This window comes from Mirounga angustirostris, unplaced genomic scaffold (genome assembly GCF_029215605.1).
Source record: "Mirounga angustirostris isolate CCGP_5_RB_7025 unplaced genomic scaffold, mMirAng1.0.hap1 SCAF_7, whole genome shotgun sequence".
Lineage (NCBI taxonomy): Eukaryota > Metazoa > Chordata > Mammalia > Carnivora > Phocidae > Mirounga > Mirounga angustirostris.
In genome coordinates, this window is record NW_026991715.1 from 126,685,866 (window position 1) to 126,707,224 (window position 21,359).

Sequence of the window (21,359 nt, forward strand, 5' to 3'; positions counted from 1 at the left end):
GCAGCAGACATGACTGTGATGGAACAATGGAAATTCTGAGGGAAATTTATTACCAACAGAACTGGGGCCTGATACACTTGATATGTCTCACCTCAGAGTTGTCCAAATTTGGAAGATCAAATGATTGGAAAAGTCTCTATAGCAAGGGGAATATATCTAATAAGGCTTTATCTGTTGGAAACATGTCATCTCTGAAAAGATTTCTAGTAATGTCCGCAATAGCCAAACTGTGGAAAGAGCCTAGATGCCCTTCAACAGACGAACGGATAAAGAGGATGTTGTCCATATATACAATGGAATATTACTCGGCCACCAGAAAGGATGAATATCCAACTTTTACATTAACGTGGATGAGACGGGAGGAGATTATGCTAAGTGAAATAAGTCAAGCAAAGAAAGTCAATTATCATATGGTTTCACTTATTTGTGGAACATAAGGAATAGCATGAAGGACATTAGGAGAAGGAAGGGAAAAATGAAGAGGGGGAAATCAGAGGGGGAGATGAACCATGAGAGACTATGGACTCTGAGAAACAAACCGAGGGTTCTAGAGGGGAGGGCGTGGGGGGATGGGTTAGCCCAGTGATGGGTATTGTAGAGGGCACGTACTACATGGAGCACTGGGTGTTATACGAAAACAATGAATCGTGGATCACTACATCAAAAACTAACAATGTATTGTATGGTGACTAACATAACATAATAAAATAAAGATTTCTAACGGTGCATATGTGCCTAGAAATCACTGCTGAGGCACTTGTGTTTTTTGTCATCCTGGTAGTATATTTATTTATTTGAGAGAGAGAGAGAGCACGCAAGGGGGAGGGTGTCGCTAGGGGTAGAGGAAGGGAGAGAATCTTATGCAGGCTCCAGGCCCAACATGGAGCATGATGCAGGGCTCCATCTCACGACCCTGAGATCATGACCAGAGCCAAAATCAAGAGTCAGACACTTAACCAACTGAGCCACCCAGGGATCCCATTTAAATTGATGACTAGTGCTACAGTTAATAACAGATTCCAAGCTTTAATTTCAGTCTGTGGGACCCAAAGGGTAGAAAACAATGTCTTCTGGATTGCTAAGAAAATTGCTTTTGAGTGTTCATCAAACTCCACAGGTGCACCAGAAGAGAATGCCTGAGCTCGTGCTCCACCTACAGATAGGGGTTTACCCCCACATCAAGGCAAAATATCTCTGTGCCTGTCCATAGGAACTGTTCAGTTGTTTGTTTGTTTCCAAGGGTTATTGGGAGTGTTTGTCTTTGGAACCCAGAACAAACAGCACAAACTGCCCACGTGATATTTAGGAAAACAAGTTTATATACAGGAGTTAGTTACATGAAGATAGACACTTTACAAAACAAAAGGCGAAGTTCTTCATTTCACAAAAAGGGCATGATATTTTCCTCAGTTCCTAAGGCATCAAACTTGAAAATGATCTGACATTAAAATACTAGTGAAAATTTGAGCTGTTACTTAAATGTTTGCCTTTTACTTATTCATTTTTTTCTTGAAATTGCTACTTTAGTTATTAGTCCAAGTTTAACATTTAATCTGTTTCTTTTCTATTGAAATCCAAGCTCTGGGTAAAATTTCTAGCACCTCCCATGTTGGTATTTTGTGTTAATATGATAAATAACTTGTTTGTTCCCCACGTGGAATCAGTTGGGGGAGGGAATAATTAAGGACATGAATAGTTTCCCATCTGTTCCTGAAATGGCTTCCCTATTGTTTTTTAATTAAAGTTTTTAGACTATTTGGCTCCTGCATCCAATTGTAACTACTACAGCAATTTTAAAACTAAATAAAAAATTATTTTTAAGACATTACCTGTCATTTAATTATAATTCTTTATTTCTCCTCTGTAAATAGTCAAGGGCAGATTATTAAGAGTTCTTTTGAGCCCACAAGTTGGTTTGAAAAGTTGTGCTGCGTACTGAAATGGAATACACCTTATTCTTTTAGAAAATAATTGTAGGGCGCCTGGGTGGCTCAGTTGGTTAAGCGACTGCCTTCGGCTCAGGTCATGATCCTGGAGTCCCTGGATCGAGTCCCTGGATCGAGTCCCGCATCAGGCTCCCTGCTCGGCGGGGAGTCTGCTTCTCCCTCTGACCCTCCCCCCTCTCATGTGCTCTCTCTCTCATTCTGTCAAATAAAATCTTTAAAAAAAAAAAAAAAAGAAAAGAATTGTAACATTTTTCATAATTGACCCAAGCTTTAGAATCAGAACACCTGGGTCCAGATGTCCGCTTTTGCTCTGACTAGCTCTTAAAAAACAAACTTCTCTGAGCCTCAGTTTCCTTATTTGTAGGATAAACACATCAATATTTGTTTGACAGGGTTGTGAGGACCAAACAAGAAATTGCATACCTGACTCTCAGTAGATGCCTAAACAAATGTTTCTTTCCTTTTCTCCTGAGGCAGTATGAATTTTTCCATTGCATTACCGGTGAGCTTAGTTTTGAGTAGCTTAGATTTGCTTATAACACTTAAAACAATTTTTGACGCAATTATTTCATATAGCTTCTTTGATTTTATGTATGACTAGTTCAATGTCTATACATAAATACATATACACTGATGGATTTTTAAAAAATCTTATTTGGTCCTCCATGTACATCTTGCATGCATTTCTTCATTTCCCCTCTCATCACTCTTAAATCATTCTCTAATTCCCTCTCAGCACGTTTTGCAATGGCCCTACTCTCTTTACATTCATTAATTCAACAAACGTTTTTCCCAGTGTCCACAACAACTACTCAAGCTACATTTTCCTGTCTCTTCCCCTCTAGTCACCCTGTGCAAACAGTCTAGTCCATTTTCCCGAAGTCCTCTTCTATTCCTTGGCTTACACACGTTCATGAATTTCACCAGAACAGTGTGTACCGACTGTGGGTCTTGATCTCTCTTTTTTTTTTTTTTATTCTTATGTTAATCCCCATACATTACATCATTAGTTTTAGATGAAGTGTTCCATGATTCATTGTTTGTGTATAACACCCAGTGCTCCATGCAGAACGTGCCCTCTTTAATACCCATCACCAGGCTAACCCATCCTCCCACCCCCCTCCCCTCTAGAACCCTCAGTTTGTTTTTCAGAGTCCATAGTGTCTCATGGTTCGTCTCCCCCTCTGATTTCCCCTGCCTCATTCTTCCCCTCCCGCTACCTTCTTCTTCTTCTTCTTCTTTTTTTTTTTTTCTTAACATATATTGCATTATTTGTTTCAGAGGTACAGATCTTGATCTCTTAACAGGATATGTATGTAATTCCATTGGTGGGCCATGACAGAATTCTTTATAAATGAAATATGAAGTTTAAAATGGGATAGAAAATCTCAGAGGGGCGCCTGGGTGGCTCAGTCCGGTAAGCGTCCCACTCCTGATTTCGGCTCAGGTCATGATCTTGGGGTCCTGGGATGGAGCCCCTCCTCAGGCTCCATGCTCAGTGGCGAGTTGGCTTGGAGATTCTCTCCCTCTGCCCCTCCCCTTGCTCATACCCTCTCTCTAAAATAAATAAATAAATCTTAAAAAAACAAAAAAGAAAACACCAGGGAGCATTAATAAGAAGGGTAAGTATGTGGGGTTCTTTTGGGAAACATTTCTGGAGCCACTATCCTAGAGGATGAAGAGCCCATGGAAGGTCCTTTACAGTCTAGCCTCAATCCAACCTTAACTGTAAGCCACAAATTCCCTTTGCTCAACCTGCTCACATTTCTTTACCAGGTCCCAACTTTCCTACCTCTACATCCTTCCTTTGCAAAAAAATAAAAAAAAAATAAGGGGGGTGCTGCTTCCTGTCTCAGCCAATCCTACCTGTCCTTCATGGTCCAGGGCATCAGTCACCACCTTCCCCAAACCTTGTACTCCCTCCATCTTTCCCCCCTCTTCTCCCTTCTGAAAGATCGAAATTGCTAGTTTCCTTTTAACTCTCGTTCAAGACTCCTGACTCTTACCAGCCACCCACAGCTTGGCCAGAAACTCAATTTTGCGAACTTCCAATGTCTTCCTCAACACATTTCCAAATGAGTGTTGATTTAGGCTTTTTCAGCTCTTGTTATTTATGGCAAATAACAATACAACCGTAAAAGGTTGGTTCTACTGCAAAATATCTGAAGTCTTTTCTGTTGAAGCAGATCTGACTTCTTCTTTTATGGTGTCTTGTATTCCAGGCCCACATGATTTGTGTTATGTATGAATTGCATCTTTCTCAGGCAAACATTTAAATTTCTGATCTTAGAGAGCAATCAGATTTGAAACAAAATCAAGTTAAAAACAAAACAAAATAAAACAAAGAACTTGGTACCATATGAGAAAAAGGGAGTCATACGTTCTCTGAGACGGATAAGCCAGATTTCCTTTATCAGAATTCTTTGCTTTAATTTCTTATTTTCCCATCCTGATGTTTTCAGAGAAGCCAAGTCCTACTTTAGTATCTTAAATTTATTTTTCATATGCCTAACAACAGAACCTGGCAGAACTAAGAAACATTATAATGATATAAAATTAAAATACATAGTACATAAATTTTAATTGGAGATTTTAACACCTCACTCTCAGTAACTTTATCTCAACTGATAAAGTCGATAAGATATTCATTAAGGATATAGAAAACTTAAAAAACACTGTGCCAACCAAATCAGCATAATTGGTATTTATAAAACAATACCTAAAATATACATGCACTGCCCACTTTAAAAGGAAGCAGGCACTGAAGCCTGATTATTTAACTACGCAGTGGTACCGCTAAGAGCTAGAGATACTGTGGAAGATTAAGTTGGCTCTTTGGTTACTTCGAAAATCCTATGGAGAAAGTTACTTTTTATTTTTCTTCCTACCGTGAATCTGTATTGTCATCATGATATATTAGGTCCTATTCAGCTAAGCTCTCATTGATTTTTGAACTTATCTGTTCACATTGTAAGTTTTTTATTGGTACATTTTCAAATATATTACATAAAAATTGTATTTTATAACCATTTTCCAAGATTACTAAAGAAGTTTATATAATTATATGATATTTTTATATCAAGGAAAATCACTAATTTTATAGGGAACATGGGATTAGACAAAGAAATATGGTATCTTAGTAGCATGTTAGCCATTTAAGTACTCCATGAAATAAGATATAATTATACTATAGGTACATTCCCTCTTGTTTGCTTGTTTGTTTGCTTATTTTTGTAGATAAAGTAGAGAATGAGCCTCTCTGAATGGCCAGAACAATAACGTAAAATTGTCTATGGAGTGGCTTGTAAAATCAGACTGATAACTCCCTTTCATTCAGCAGGAATGAAGGGAGTGTGTGTACTTCATTCTGGGTACTGATTTCCAGACTTTCGCATTCTACCAGGTGGTAATTTTCCAAAAGCAAATTTGATAGCTAGTGTAAGGTTGCCAATTTTCTTTTTTTTTTTTCCAAGTAAGAACATAAAAACAAATACTGCATCTTCTCTGGAGATCATTTCACATAAGAAGGAACACTTTACACTGAAAGAAATAGGAAGCATAAAATTTAAGAATGAAGAACAATAGTTTAAGCTGAAGAAGAGGGTTTATGAAAAGCCCACAGTATCTAAATAGGCCTGTGAATGTCCTTATAGATTGGACCTATTTTGCCAAGCTCTGTCCCAGAACCTGACACCTAGGCAGGCCCACTTGATTATGAATCCTGTTTCCATGGTATTTGCAACCCTTCCACACTGGAATGTCAGAAAGCTGAAGGAGTGTGTGTGTGTGTGTGTGTGTGTGTGTGTGTGTGTGTGTTGAGGGTAAAGTATCTATGGATGTCTTATTTTCAGCCTAAGCCATTTTTTAGGGTATCATCTATCTTTTTATGCCTCTGAAAGAATATAGAGTCATATTTGGGGGAAAATAGTTTTAAGGCCTCGATGGAGATTACAAACTTTAATAGAATTTGAAGGTCTTCTTCTATAGAATCTATGGAATCCACGTGCACAGTTTTCATCCTAGAGTTCCACAGTATAGGAGAGAATTGTCTTTAATAAGTCAAATTCCCTAGAAGAAAAAAAAATTTCCTTCAGATTACATGACCCCTAGGAGATGGCTGAATTCTCAAGGTAATAACCTGGATCCTGGATGCTTTAAATCATGCATTTTCAATTTTATCAGGAAGTCAAATCCAAAGTAAGGCTTATATTTGTTCTAACTACTAGCAATTTCCATACCACATTCTTATATACCCGATCTGAGCATGTGATTAAGTTATCAGATTCTTTAAAAGTTTGAGAAGACTGGGGCACATGGGTGGCTCAGTTGGTTAAGTGTCTGCATTTGGCTCAGGTCTTGATCTCAGGGTCCTGGGATCGAGCCCTACATCTGGCTCCTTGCTCAATGAGGAGTATGCTTCTTCCTCTCCCTCTGCCCCTCCTCCCACTTGTGCTCTCTCTCTCTCACTCTCTCTCTCAAATAAATAAATCTTTAAAAAAAAGAAGTTTGAGAAGACTGGATCAAACTGTACCAAAAAGAGATCCAGAGACACTTCAATAAGCATGAAGTCAATGTCAGTTTCTTTTTTTTCTTTTTCTTTTTTTTGAACTTTTAAACATTTTGTAATTTAAATTCAGTTAATTAACATATAATGTATTATTGGTTTCAGAGGGACAGGCCTATGATTCATCAGTCTTATATAATACCCAGTGCTCATTACATCACATGCCCTCCTTAATGTCCATCACCCAGTTACCCCATCCGCCCACCCACCTCCCTTCAAACAACCCTCAGCTTGTTTCCTATGAGTAAGAGTCTCTTATGGTTTGTCTTTACTTAGTTATTACCTACTGTATTTCACCTCACTGATACTAGGTCTTCAAAGTTTTATTTATTCTAAACCACTCAAATGTGACAAGGCAACCTGTGATGAAATATAATAGAAATGCACCTATACTTATTAAGAAATTTGATTTCTTATGCCTAATACGTTTTTGGAAAGTGGAACTCAATGTTCAAATATTACTAATTTCATATATCTACTAGGTGGATCTCTTTTTATATGAAATTCCTGCTAAGCTCACCAAATAATCCTTACTAAAGATACTTAGGTCATTTCCAAAGACAAGGCAAGTTTAACAACTACCAGGAAATTAATGATTGTAATGTATACTAAAATAGTGATGAAATGATGACCAATAATTATATTAAGCTCTATTACGTTGAAAGTACCTTTATCAGTCAAAATGGAATTTTTATTCTGACAGAAGTTTCATGAGGACAAGTCTATTGGATGGGAATTTAAATAATTTGTCAGTCAAATAATAGAAATATTCTGTATCAGAAAGGAATATACAAAGAAAGGCCTATATTTATTATATACCTATGTACTTTATTTATATACAAATTTATATACCACATTCTCTGATATGCATGTATATGTATGTACATATATAGAGATATATACATATATATGCATTTACATGTGTGTGTATAAAAATTGCACAAAAAAGGAAGAGGAAATCTTTGGCTTTACTTCTATTACAGGTTGAAAATGCATGAGCATTTGGAAGCACTGTTGTTTATAAACAGAATAGGTCACCATTACATAAGAAGCTTATTTTAAGAACCCAGTGTGTATCATTTAACTCCAAAAGCTGCTATTCTTTGAATCTTCTTTTGGAAATTGTAAGTTCTTTATTAACATGAAGTTTTTTGGAAGGCAGGAGCCCTCTATTAACAGAAAGGCCATTGGAGACTTAAGGGATCACATCTTGCATCTTATTCTACAGCATAATCATCTGTTACATCTTGAAAGAGATCAGCAGGAATGGGATGCAGGAACTTATAGATGATCTGAACAGAGCAAAAGGAATAACTATTCTGGGAATGGAAGGCGGACTGATGAAGGGAATGTGGGAGAGGATGGATAAACTTTTATTTCTTCCAAAATTTACATGAAGTTAAGCATGACCTTTAGGATGACATCTGGGGATAAGAGGCATTACATAAGGGAAAAATCAAAGAAATTCTGAATAAAAAAATATCAGGACTTGTAGAATTGATACTTATTGAGTATGGAGTGGGAAGGAAGCCAAAGAACTTTCTGAAAAGGAATGGGCAAAAAACCTTAATAATAAGTGATATTATATACCTCCTTCTCCATGATAGCCACAAATACAAGAGTGACAAATATGGCTAAAGAGGTAATAGCCAAGAACCAGGTGGAGAAAAAAAACTGTTTTTTTAAAACATCACCTAATTACAATGTGATGTTGACTTGGTGTTTTTCTTAGATGCCTTACTCATATTATAGAAATAGCGAGTGGGGGAAAAGACCATAGATGGAAATTTAATACAGGTGATTTCCTTTGGTTAAAATATCGGTCAATAATCATCATCAACAGAAAATGCCAAGTGCCTGAATTTCTCTTTACTTTATTGTTTCCAAAAATTATGATTTGATATGACTAGTAAGTACCTAGATTTATGGCTGAGGGTCATTTGTTAATGGGTGTACAAAAGATAGAAACACTATAGAAAAATAGAAAAATGAAAATTCTTTTGAGCTCAAGGGGAATAAGAGAGCAGAAATAACAGGCTTTCCAAATATGTTGAAGATTTCAGTACAATCTGGACCAAGAGCTGAGGCATTGAAAGCTAGATTGACACAGACTTCCTAGGAAAGCAGATTCTGAAGAGATACAGGTTAAATGTGATCATGCAGATGGTTGCATTAATGAATATTAAAAAAAAATAATAAGGAATTCAGTAACTGCATAAAAATAGACCTGGTATCTAATCCCAGAGTTCATATTTGCTCACCTAGCCACTGTTCCTAAAAATGTTACCATCCTTATTACTGCCGACCTCACCTTGCTATACCTCAATTCCCTTTTCTGTATGTGGACTGTGTTGGTCTGGATGACTTCAAAGCTCTTTTTCAACTCTATCCCTTTGTGAATCCGTTAGTTTTTATTGAATTCAAGATTCCACTTGAGAATGTTTTGGTCTCATGAAGATTGTTATGGGGAAGGTATCAGAGATAAGCAGAGGGCTGGTCATCGTACCAACAGCAACACAAATCTCAAGAAAGGGCAGAAAAGATGGAAACTGTAGCATCTCCTCACTTAGCACAGGTGAGCAGGGTCAGGGCGGACAATGTCTTGCTTGATAATAGAAGGAATTAGAAAGTAATGGAGAATTGATTGGCGTTTCAGCACCTTGGCAGTTGTGCTGTTGCCCAATATTAAAATGCGATGTTTTTGAGGGAAACCATGTGGAAAAGGAAAATTCTCCTCTATCTTCTTGGGTTCTCCCAGTGGTTCTGAGAAATAAACTGACAATGGACAGATTAACAAGGCAAAAATCATACAAATTTATTTGATGTTGTTTTACATGGCACAGAGGAGCTTTACAAAGAGAAGAGAAATCCCGCAAAGAAACTGCTAGGTGTGGAGTCTTTTTTTTTTTGAAGATTTATTTATTTGTTTGAGAGAGAGAGAGAGAGCTTACAATCATAAGCGGGGGAAGAGAGAGAGAGAATCCTCAAGGGATTCCTTGCTAAGCATGGAGCCCATGCAGGGCTCTATCCCAGGACCCTGAGATCATGACCTGAGCCAAAATCAAGAGTCGGGGGCGCCTGGGTGGCTCAGTCGGTTAAGCGACTGCCTTCAGCTCAGGTCATGATCCTGGAGTCCCGGGATCAAGTCCCGCATCGGGCTCCCTGCTTGGCAGGGAGTCTGCTTCTCCCTCTGCCCCTCCCCCCTCTCGTGTGCTCTCTCTCTCCTCTCATCCTCTCTCTCAAATAAATAAATAAAATCTTTAAAAAAAAAAAATCAAGAGTCGGCCACTTAACCGACTGAGCCATCCAGGTGCCCCAGCTTGGAGGCTTTTAAATCATTTTGACAGAGGAGGATAAATATATAGGGAAGTGACAAAACAAAAAAAAAGGGACTTTGAGTTTCCAGGAGTGACAAATTGTAAGAAGACATATATATGGGAAACTAATGGTATGTAGGGGCTAGTTAGTAGGTCATACGCATTCAGTCCATATTAATATGTCTTTAGGGAATTTTAATTTAAAACAATGAGGTACCATTACACATCCAAAATCCAAAACACAGACAACACTAAACACTAGCAAAGATGTGAAGCTACAGAAACTATCATTCATTGCTAGGAAGAATGCAAAATGATAGAGTCACTTTGGAAGATAGTTTGGTGGTTTCTTACAAAACTAAATATACTTTTACCATATGATCCAACCATCATGCTCCTTGTTATTTACCCAAAGGAGCTGAGATATTATGTCCAAACAAAAACCTGCATACAAATGTTTATTGCAACTTTATTCATTATTACCAAACCTTGAAAGCAACCAAGATGTCATTCAGTAGGTAAATGGATAAATAAACTGTGGTACATCCAAACAATGTAATATTATTTTAGTACTAAAAAGAAATGAGCTGTCAAGCCATGAAAAGATATGGAGAAAACTTAAATGAATATTGCTAAGTGAAAAAAGCCAATCTGAAAAGGCTAAATACGATGTGATCTAAATATATGACATTCTAGAAAAGGCAAAACTATGGAGACAGTAAAGAGATCAGTGGTTGCCAGGCATTAGCGGGGAAGGAAGATGAAACACAGAGGATTGAGGGGCAGTGAAAATGCTCTGTGTGACTTCATAATGGAGGATATATATTATTACATGTTTATTCAAACTCATAGAATGTACAGCACCAAAAGTAAACTCTCATGTAAAATATGGACTTTAGCTGAGAAACAAACAAAAACAAAAACAAAATAAACAAGCCCTTTCCCCACAAACATGTGAAAATTAACCAGAGGTGAGTATGTGCACACGCACGCGCGCACACACACACACACACACGTTGTACTTCTATATAATCAATGCATTGGAGACAAAATCACAGCAAAAATTATGAAATATTTGGAACTAAGCAGCAATTAAAGTACTATATATAATAATTTGTGGGGTGTAAGTAAAAAAATATATATCAGAAAATGAACATGTCAGCAAATAAGAAATTTGAAAATCAGTGAGCTAAGTTCTTTCTCAAGAAATTAGAAATAAGCAGCAGAGTTTTAACAAACAAAAAAGAAAATAGTGTGTTAGAATAGAAATTATTTTTCAAAATGGAGCAGACCAAATTAGAAGAGTGCATGGCATCGAGGAAGGGCTCTGTAACTGTGAGCTATTATTATAGTTAATTAAGTGCAGGGAGGTAATAAAAACATTCATCTACTAAGGGTCTGGAAATCTGTTTTCTAGTCCTTTTTTTTTCTCTTTGAAAGACTAGATATTGTGTTACCTGTGGTGAGTCACATCACCCCCCCGGACCTTGGTTACTTAATATGCAAAATGAGAAGTTTGGATGAAAAGTTATGCCCAGTTCCGTGTCTCTGGGATTCTACTTTTACAGGACCCTAGTGGAGGCAAAAATTTGCTTTATATAAAATTCAACTTGTAGACTGCTGTTACCATATGAACCACTAGTGCCTGGGTGGGATTCTAGAAGAGATGAAACAGTGAGTTACATCTAAATTGTGCATAACTATTATGATTAGTAGTAGTAGGATTAGTATTAGTAGTACGAAACTTATAGCAAAGTTGACCCCCTTGCTACTATTATTTCCTTTTAGGGTGGTCACAGTTAAGTCGTGACTAAATTCCCAACACAAAAACCAAAACCCTTTTCTCTCTTGAGAATAATTTTTCTCAGGAAATTTTGTAACTCTCTTCTAAGGCATGTTACAGAGGTTGCAAGCTGCTGCTAAGAGTTCCTAGCTTGTTAAATCAATATCATGTTCATTTACTCAAGGAGATTCTGGTCTGAAAGAAAAGTAAGGCAGGCACTTTCATTTCACTTACAAGTAGAAATGAAATAGAAAATCCTTTCTTTTTCAAAGTTGGGAGAAAAAGGTCATGGTGCATTTTTTCCCACAGTACAGGGAAGTCTTTCTTAGCTTACTCTTGATATTTCCCTTCTGGTGCGTTGCAAAAAAGATGACTGATAGCTAGGAACAGGACCAGAGGAACCACTGTTCCTCCCTTTATCTGCTCTCTCTAAACCAGTGGTCCCCAAAATGTTGTCAGAGACCCTTCCAGGGGGTCTGTACCATCCAAATTATTTTCCTAGTAACATGAAAACATTATTTGCCTTTTTCACTGCCATTCTTTCTTGTGTCTACAGTGGGGTAGGAAAATCAGACACCAAGCTTTGGGATTAGACTGAATCCACAGACAGACCCTGCATCAAGTCATCAAAGCTCGATGAGAAGAAGAGACTTTAAGCTGAGAGGGGAAGGGGTTGGTCAAGATAAGCTCTCAGGAGAAATGTTTCACAGAGACTGAACGTCTTGAAGGTTTGATGGAGGCTTTATCCATAAAATCTGACTTCCTCAGGTATGGAGACACAACCCTCCGAACCCAAGCATCTACTCCCCTGGCTCTCCATCACCACCACTTGATGGCAGTACATTCAAATCACACATACAAACATGTAGCCACTTTACATTGCTGGATCATTTCCAAATGCTATCCTAATGCACTTAAAAAAGTATTTGAAATTGAAATTTGAGACTCAAGGAAGGCAGAGAATTAAAAAAAAAAAAGGGTCATACCACATTTTTAATTTAATTAGATTTGCAAAAAAGGAAATTTCACTTACTCTGGCATTTCTATTAATCTGTTCTAATACCATTAAGTAATCCAAATGCTTTTGAAAGCACCCTTGTTAAGTACTTTATAATAGTTAAATGTTAATTAAATGTATTATTTATTTACTAATCTTGTTCAAAAATAAGGCCTTGTGTATATTAAATGTATAATCCACATTATGGCACATATGGTTGTATAATTCATTTTAAATAACAAGGACTTTTAACTGTCATGTATTCTGAAGTAAAGAATAGGTTTAATATTTTAAAGTTGGAAACAATTTAATCTATAATTAAATATGTTACAATAGCTAAACTTCAGAGTTGCAGTGGAAATTCCTTTGTTTCTGTGAAGCTTTAGATAATTGAGGGAGGAGGAATGATTCTCTGAATGCAAAGTACCCTATTGGCTTTTCCATCCAAATCCAAGATGAAGTCACCCTCTTTAAACTTGTTATATAACTTCAGAATTGCAGGAGTAAACTTTTGGGGAATGATTAGCTTGCTAGTCATGCTAGAAATGTATAGATAATGATTATAATGGGTGCTCTTCTTCTGGAAGCAAAGTAAGAGAGCATAGCCTTTCGAAAATTCCAAACAAATCTCTTCTCTGTGGTATTATATAAGGGAACACTGGTGCCAAGCTAGCGAGTGGCTTTGCTTTCTCCTGTTCTTTTTCAAGAACAATGGGTAAAAGTTAAATAAACATATTAGCTTTTGTTGAGAGATTAACTGGAAGTGATTACTCGTACTTTTCATGTGACATCTCAGGTGGAGAGCTTGTGAAGTATTTCGTATATATAAATTTTCAGGCAGCCTGTGGAATGAAACAGGATTATAAAGGTTATAGACATGCTCCTTGATTCTTTCAAAGGAAAATGTTTATAGAGAGCTTACTAATGCATACATAAACCTGAGGAGAAAGTTAATTTTTTTGTAAAGGATGCTTTGAAAAAGGAGATCTCTGAGAACATAGTAAGTCTTTCACTTTCCATGTCAATCAGCCCATTTCAAACAGGCAAGATCGAACAGCCTGGTGATCCCAGATCACAGTTCAGTTAGAAATGAAGCCAGATTATCACATAAATCTTCCCACAGTGCTTGGCACATAGTGAGCCAATATATGTGATTAATTATTCTTTTAGAAGGTAAAGTCTGAGGGAGTACCTGAACCTCTTTCCCATTCCTTCCTATCCCCTAACTACCTTTCCACCTACTTCCTTGCTTAAGTGGTGTTAATTCATTTATTTAACAAGTATTTACAGGGGGCCTATGGTATGGCAGGTACTGTTTTAGGCACTAGCCGACAAAGCCAAACTTTACTCAGCCTGGAAAACAGTGAGGGCTGCAGCTAGACCTGTATGTGCATTGAGACCCAGTGGAGGAAGTGGGCAGGGATGGATGCCAAAAGTCTGGCACCAGAAACCTCTCCCCAGGGATGGTAGGACAATGCAGGGCCTGGAGCTTAGGGGTATCCCAGGGAGAAGAGGGGTGGAGGGATCAAAGCAGACCTGATTTCACTAAATTCATGCCAGACACAACTGAGACAAAATCCACTTACCCTGAATTGATCAAACTAGTTTTTCCACTATCAGGTGAAATGTGATCTTAAATAGAGGTTAAGATTTCACTCGCTCATCACAGTGGTCTGAAATATCAAACTTGTTTCTTTATTTTACAGTATTTATTTTTTTTAGTATTAATAAACAGGGAAGCCATCCCATAGCATTGCTCTGTTTCTCTGATTCCAGATGTTTTTCCCAGAATCTGGCAGAACGCCTCTGGTCAGCTCTTCAATTTGGGGTATTCAGTACACATCTCTTGTTTGGCTATTAGTTTTCTTGTGTCTTCCTCATGAAATTTCCTTTTGGGGTATCCCCTCACCTTAGCCAGCCAGAAGGGAACATATGCCTTTTAGTGAAGGAGAATGAAAAATTCAATAATCTCACCAGTGTTATTGCACAACTCTGGGGGGAAGATAGTTAGCTTGTAGTTGACATGGAAACAGCAATTCCTTGAGTTGTGCAATGCAAATTTCACCCCACAGGCTGCCCCTCTTCAATGATCTGGGTATATTTTCTTCCACCCAGCATTTCTGTTTGCCTGTCTTATACTCTCTGAAAACATAGTTTTAGTCCTTGCTCAATAATTTTAATACATCTGCCATAATTTACATACTTTCTTTAAATTTTTAGACAATTAGTATGTTTGCAAGATCTTGCTATTAAAAATATAAATGGATAAACTCTCATGTACAATTATGCACATTTTGAGTTGTTGCTTTAGGATAAATTCTCAGAAATAGGTCAAAGGGTACAGACATTATTGAGGCTCATTCTACTCAGCTAAAAATTGTTTTCCGGGAATATTGCTCTGATTTACTCTCCCATTCACTGTACATGAGAGTGGATTTTTCCAAGTAACTTTGCCAGTTTATCAAATGGTAAACTAGCAGAGATTAAGGTAGTGAGTGAGCTGGAGGGAGTCAAGTTTTGTGCATTTTGGAAAGACAATTCCTCATTGACATTAATGTATGCAAGGACATTAGAAACATACTCACCATTTGAACTAGTAAACAAAAGTTTTTCATAAGAAAAAATGGTGAAGGGGGAAAAGATGACAGAGGAGTAGGGGACCCTATTCGAACCTGTCCCCAGAATTGAGCTGAAAACCTACCAGACAACCCTGAACACCCACGAAATCAGCCTGAGATGTAAGAAGATAGATCTGGATCTCTACAAACAGAATATTGCAGGCAGTTGGTTTCGAGGTATGAAGCAGGGAGCCATGATTCCGCAGGCAGATATCCAAGGATAAATGGCAGCGGGAGGGAGGCTGGCCATGGGGATTCTACACTGCCAGTGAGCAATAGCCTCCTGCACTGGGGACGGAGCACCGATGTGCAGACCAGTAGTGGTGGGGAAAGGACTTTAGAGCAGCCCCCCAGGTGGATACCCGGAGCAGCGAGGTCACACCTACGAACTAGGGGCGGCTGGTAGTTTCAGAAGCACAAAGGGCAGACATGCCTGACCTGGAGGCAAGGACTGGGAGTGCTGCTGAGGGGTGCACAACCCAGGACGCTGCAGTTCATAGCAGCACAGACAGAAATGGAGATAGTGTGGCCTGGAGAGCTCACTGAAGAACAGACTGCAATCTCTCTGCTCTGAGACAGAGGGTTGGAAACGGTCTCTTCTGCTCTGACTCTTAGAAGAGATGCGGAAAGCCACCATGGAAAGCAGCCAGAGAACAAAACCCCCCAAAAATCGGTTTTCACTGAGCCCATCCCCCGCCACAGGGGGCAGGGCAACTCTGCCCAAACAGGGTTGCCTGAATAACAGCATTGCAGGCCTCTTCCCCAGAAGACAGGCTGGGAGAAAAAGAGGCCAGCAACCCTAAGGTCCCTAGAAAACAGGTGCATCTTGCTTGGGTTGTGGTCAATAATTTGGACTCTATACATTCCTTCAACCACCCCTCAACAGAATGACTAGGAGGACGAACCCCCAAAATAGGAAAGACTTAGAGACTATGATTTACGCCACAGATTTACAAATGGATTCAGATATAACCAAGATGTTGGAGATGGAATTCAGTGTAGCAATTGTGAAGACAATAGCTAGAATGGAGAAATCGATTAATGGCAACACAGAGTCTCTAAGGGCAGAAATGAAAGCTGAATTGGCAGAACTTAAAAATGCTGTCAGTGAGATCCAATCCAATCTAGATAATCTAACAGCTATGGTAAGTGAGGCAGAAGAACGAATTGGGGATTTAGAAGACCAATTAATAGGCAAGAAGGGAAAAGAGGAGGTCAGGGAAAAACAACTCAGAATCCACGAAAATAGAATCAGAGAAATAAGAGACACCATGAAACATTTCAATGTCAGAATTATTGGGATCCTTGAGGAGGTGGAGAGAGAGAGGACTAGAAGATATATTTGAGCAAATCGTAGCTGAGAACTTCCCTAATCTGGAAAATGAAACAAACATTCGAGTCCTAGAGGCAAAGAGGACCCCTCCCAAGATCAAGGAAAACAGGCCAACGCCCCGGCATGTAATAGTAAAACTCGCAAATCTTAGAACCAAGGAAACCATCCTGAGGGCAGTTGGGGGGAAGAGATTCCTTATGTACAGAGGGAGGAACATCAGAATAACGTCAGACCTATCCACAGAGACCTGGCAAGCCAGAAAGGCCTGGCAAGACATATTCAGGGTACTAAATGAGAAGAACATGCAGCCAAGAATACTTTATCCAGCAAGGCCATCATTTAGAATGGATGGAGAGATGCAGAGCTTCCAAGACTGGCAGAAACTGAAAGAATATGTGACCATTAAGCCAGCCCTGCAAGAAATATTATGGGGGGTTCTATAAAAGGAGAAAGACCCCAAGAATGATATAGAACAGAAATTTACAGGGACAATCTATAAAAACAAGGTCTTCACAGGCAACATGATGACAATAAATCCATATCTTTCAATAATCACTCTCAATGTAAATGGCCTAAATGCTCCCATAAAACGGTACAGGGTTGCAGATTGGATAAAAAGACAGGACCCATCCATATGCTGTCTACAAAAGACTCATTTTGAACCTAAAGATACATCCAGACTGAAAGTGAAGGTATGGAGATCCATCTTCCATGCCAACGGACCTCAAAAGAAAGCTGGGGTAGCAATTCTTATATCAGACAAATTAGATTTTAAACTAAAGACTGTAGTTAAAGACACAGGAGGACACTATATCATTCTTAAAAGGTCTATCCAACAAGATCTAACAATTGTAAACATCTACACCCCCAACATGGGAGCAGCCATCTACATAAGCCAACTGTTAACCAAAATAAAGTTATATTGATAACAATACGTTAATTGTAGGAGACCTCAATACTCCACTCTCAGCAATGGACAGATTATCTAAGCAGAAAATTAACAAAGAAACAAGAGCTTTGAATGACACACTGGACCAGATGGACCTCATAGATATATACAGAACAGTCCACCCTAAAACAACAAAATACACATTCTTCTCGAGCGCACATGGAACTTTCTCCAGAATAGACCACATACTGGGTCACAAATCAGGTCTCAACTGATACCAAAAGATTGAGATTATTCCCTGCATATTCTCAGACCACAATGCTTTAAAACGGAAACTCAATCACAAGAAAAAATTTGGCAGAAATTCAAACACTTGGAAACGAAAGACCACTCTGCTCAAGAATGTTTGGGTCAACCAGGAAATCAAAGAAGAACTTAAACAATTCACGGAAACCAATGAGAACAAAAACACATCGGTCCAAAACCTATGGGATACTGCAAAGGCAGTCCTAAGGGGGAAATACATAGCCATCCAAGCCTCACTCAAAAAAACAGAAAAATCCTGAATTCACCAATTTTACACCTTAAAGAACTAGAGAAAAAACAACAAACGATGCCTGAGCCATGCATTAGAAGAGAAATAATTAAGATTAGAGCAGAGATCAATGAATTAGAAACCAGAAACACAGTAGATCTGATCAACAAAACTAGAAGTTGGTTCTTTGAAAGAATTAATAAGTCAATAAACCACTGGCCAGACTTATCCAAAAGAAAAGAGAAAGGACCGAAATTAATAAAATTATGAATGAAAGGGGAGAGATCATGTTTAATACCAAGGAAATAGAAACAATTATTAGAAATTATTATCAACAACTATATGCCAACAAGCTGAGTAACCTGGATGAAATGGATGCCTTCCTGGAAACCTATAAACTCCCAAGACTGAAACAGGAAGAAACTGACAACCTGAATAGGCCAATAACTAGTAATGAGATTGAAGCAGTGATTAAAAACCTCCCAAAAAGCAAGAGTCCTGGGCCTGATGGATTCCCTGGGGAATTCTACCAAACATTCAAAGAAGAAATAATAGCTATTCTCCTGAAGCTGTTTCAAAAATAAAAACAGAAGGAAAGCTTCCAGACTCATTGTATGAGGCCAGCATTACCTTGATCCCCAAACCAGGCAAAGACCCCATCAAAAAAGAGAATTTCAGACCAATATCCCTGATGAATATGGATTCCAATATCATCAATAAAATCCTAGGTAATAGGATCCAACAATACATCAAAAGGACCATCCACCACGACCAAGTGGGATTTATGCCTGGGATGCAAGAGTGGTTCAACATTTGCAAATCAATCAATGTGATAGAATAGATTAATAAGAGGAGAGAGAAGAACCATATGGTCCTCTCAATTGATGCAGAAAAAGCATTTGACAAAATACAGCATCCTTTCCTGATTAAAACTCTTCAGAGTATAGGGATAGAGGGAACATTCCTCAAGTTCATAAAATCCATCTATGAAAATCCCACAGCAAATATCATCCTTAATGGGGAAAAGCTGAGAACATTTCCCTTAAGATCAGGAACATGACAAGGATGCCCACTCTCACCACTATCGTTCAACATAGTACTAGAAGTCCTAGCAACAGCAATCAGACAACAAAAAGAAAAGAAAGGTATTCAAATTGGCAAAGAAGAAATCAAACTCTCTCTTTGCAGATGACATGATACTTTATGTGAAAAATCCAAAAGACTCCACCCCCAAATTACTAGAACTCATACAGCAATTCAGTAATGTGGCAGGATACAAAATCAATGCACAGAAATCAGTTGCTTTCTTATACACTAACAACACAACTGTAGAAAGAGAAATTAGAGAAACGATTCCATTTACAATAGCACCAAAAACCATAAGATACCTCGGAATAAATCTAACCAAAGAGGTAAAGGATCTATACTCTAGGAACTACAGAACATTCATGAAAGAAATTGAAGAAGACGCAAAAAGATGGAAAAACTTTCCATGATCATGGATGGGAAGACTAAACATTGTTAAAATGTCTATGCTACCCAGTGCAATCTATACCTTCAATGCCATCCCAATCAAAATTCCAATGACATTTTTCAAAGTGCTGGAACAAACAATCCTAAAATTTGTATGGAATCAGAAAAGACCCCGAATCACCAAGGAAATGTTGAAAAAGAAAAACAAAGCTGGGGGCATCACGTTGCCTGATTTCAAGCTATATTACAAAGCAGTGATCACCAAGACAGCATGGTACTGGCACAAAAACAGACATATAGACCAATGGAACAGAATAGAGAGCCCAGATATGGACCCTCAACTCTATGGTCAACTAATCTTCGACAAAGCAGGAAAAAATACGCAATGGAAAAAAGACAGTCTCTTCAATAAATGATGCTGAGAAAACTGGACAGCTCTATACAGAAGAATGAAACTCGACCATTCTCTAACACCATATACAAAGATAAAACTCAAAATGGATGAAAGACCTCAATGTGAGACAGGAATCCATCAAAATCCTAGAGGACAACATAGGCAGTAACCTCTTTGACATCGCCCACAGCAACTTCTTTCAAGATTCATCTCCAAAGGCTAGTGAAACAAAAGCAAAAATGAACTTTTGGGACTTAATCAAGATAAAAAGCTTCTGCACAGCCAAGGAAACAGTCAACAAAACAAAGAGGCAACGCACAGAAAGGGAGAAGATATTTGCAAATGACACTACAGATAAAGGGCTGGTATCCAAGATCTATAAAGAACTTCTCAAACTCAATACCCAAAAAAACAAATAATCAAGTCAAAAAATGGGCAGAAGATATGAACAGACACTTCTCCAAAGAAGACATACAAATGGCTAACAGACACGTGAAAAAATGTTCATCATCATTAGCCATCAGGGACATTCAAATCAAAACCACATTGAGGGGCACCTGGGTGGCTCAGTCGGTTAAGCGGCTGCCTTCGGCTCAGGTCATGATCCTGGAGTCCTGGGATCGAGTCCCGCATCGGGCTCCCTGCTCAGCGGGGAGTCTGCTTCTCCCTCTGACCCTCCCCCCCTCTCATGTGCTCTCTCTCTCTCTCAAATAAATAAATAAAATCTTTAAAAAAATAAATAAATAAAATAAACCACATTGAGATACCACCTTACACCAGTTAGAATGGCAAAAATTGACAAGGCAAGAAACAACACATGTTGGAGAGATTGTGGAGAAAGGGGAACCCTCTTACACTGTTGGTGGGAATGCAAGTTGGTACAGCCACTTTGGAAAACAGCATGGAGGCGTCTCAAAAAATTAAAAATAGAGCTACCCTATGACCCAGCAATTGCACTACTCGGTATTTACCCCAAAGAGACAGATGTAGTGAAAAGAAGGACCATATGCACCCCAACGTTCATAGCAGTAATGTCCACAATAGCCAAACTATAGAAAGAGCCGAGATGCCCTTTAACAGATGAATGGATAAAGATGATGGGGTCCATATATACAATGGAATATTACTCAGCCATCAGAAAGGATGAAAACCCAACTTTTACATCAACATGGATGGGACTGGAAGAGATTATGCGAGGTGAAATAAGTCAAGCAGAGAAAGTCAATTATCATATGGTTTCACTTATTTGTGGAACATAAGGAATAGCATGAAGGACATTAGGAGAAGGAAGGGAAAAATGAAGGGGAGGAAATCGGAGGGGGATACGAACCATGAGAGACTATGGACTCCGAGAAACAAACTGAGGGTTTTAGAGGGGAGGGGGAAGGGGGGAAGGGTTAGTCTGGTGATGGCTATTAAGGAGGACACGTACTGCATGGAGCACTGGGTGTTATACGAAAACAATGAATCGTGGATCACTACATCAAAAACTAATGATGTATTGTATGGT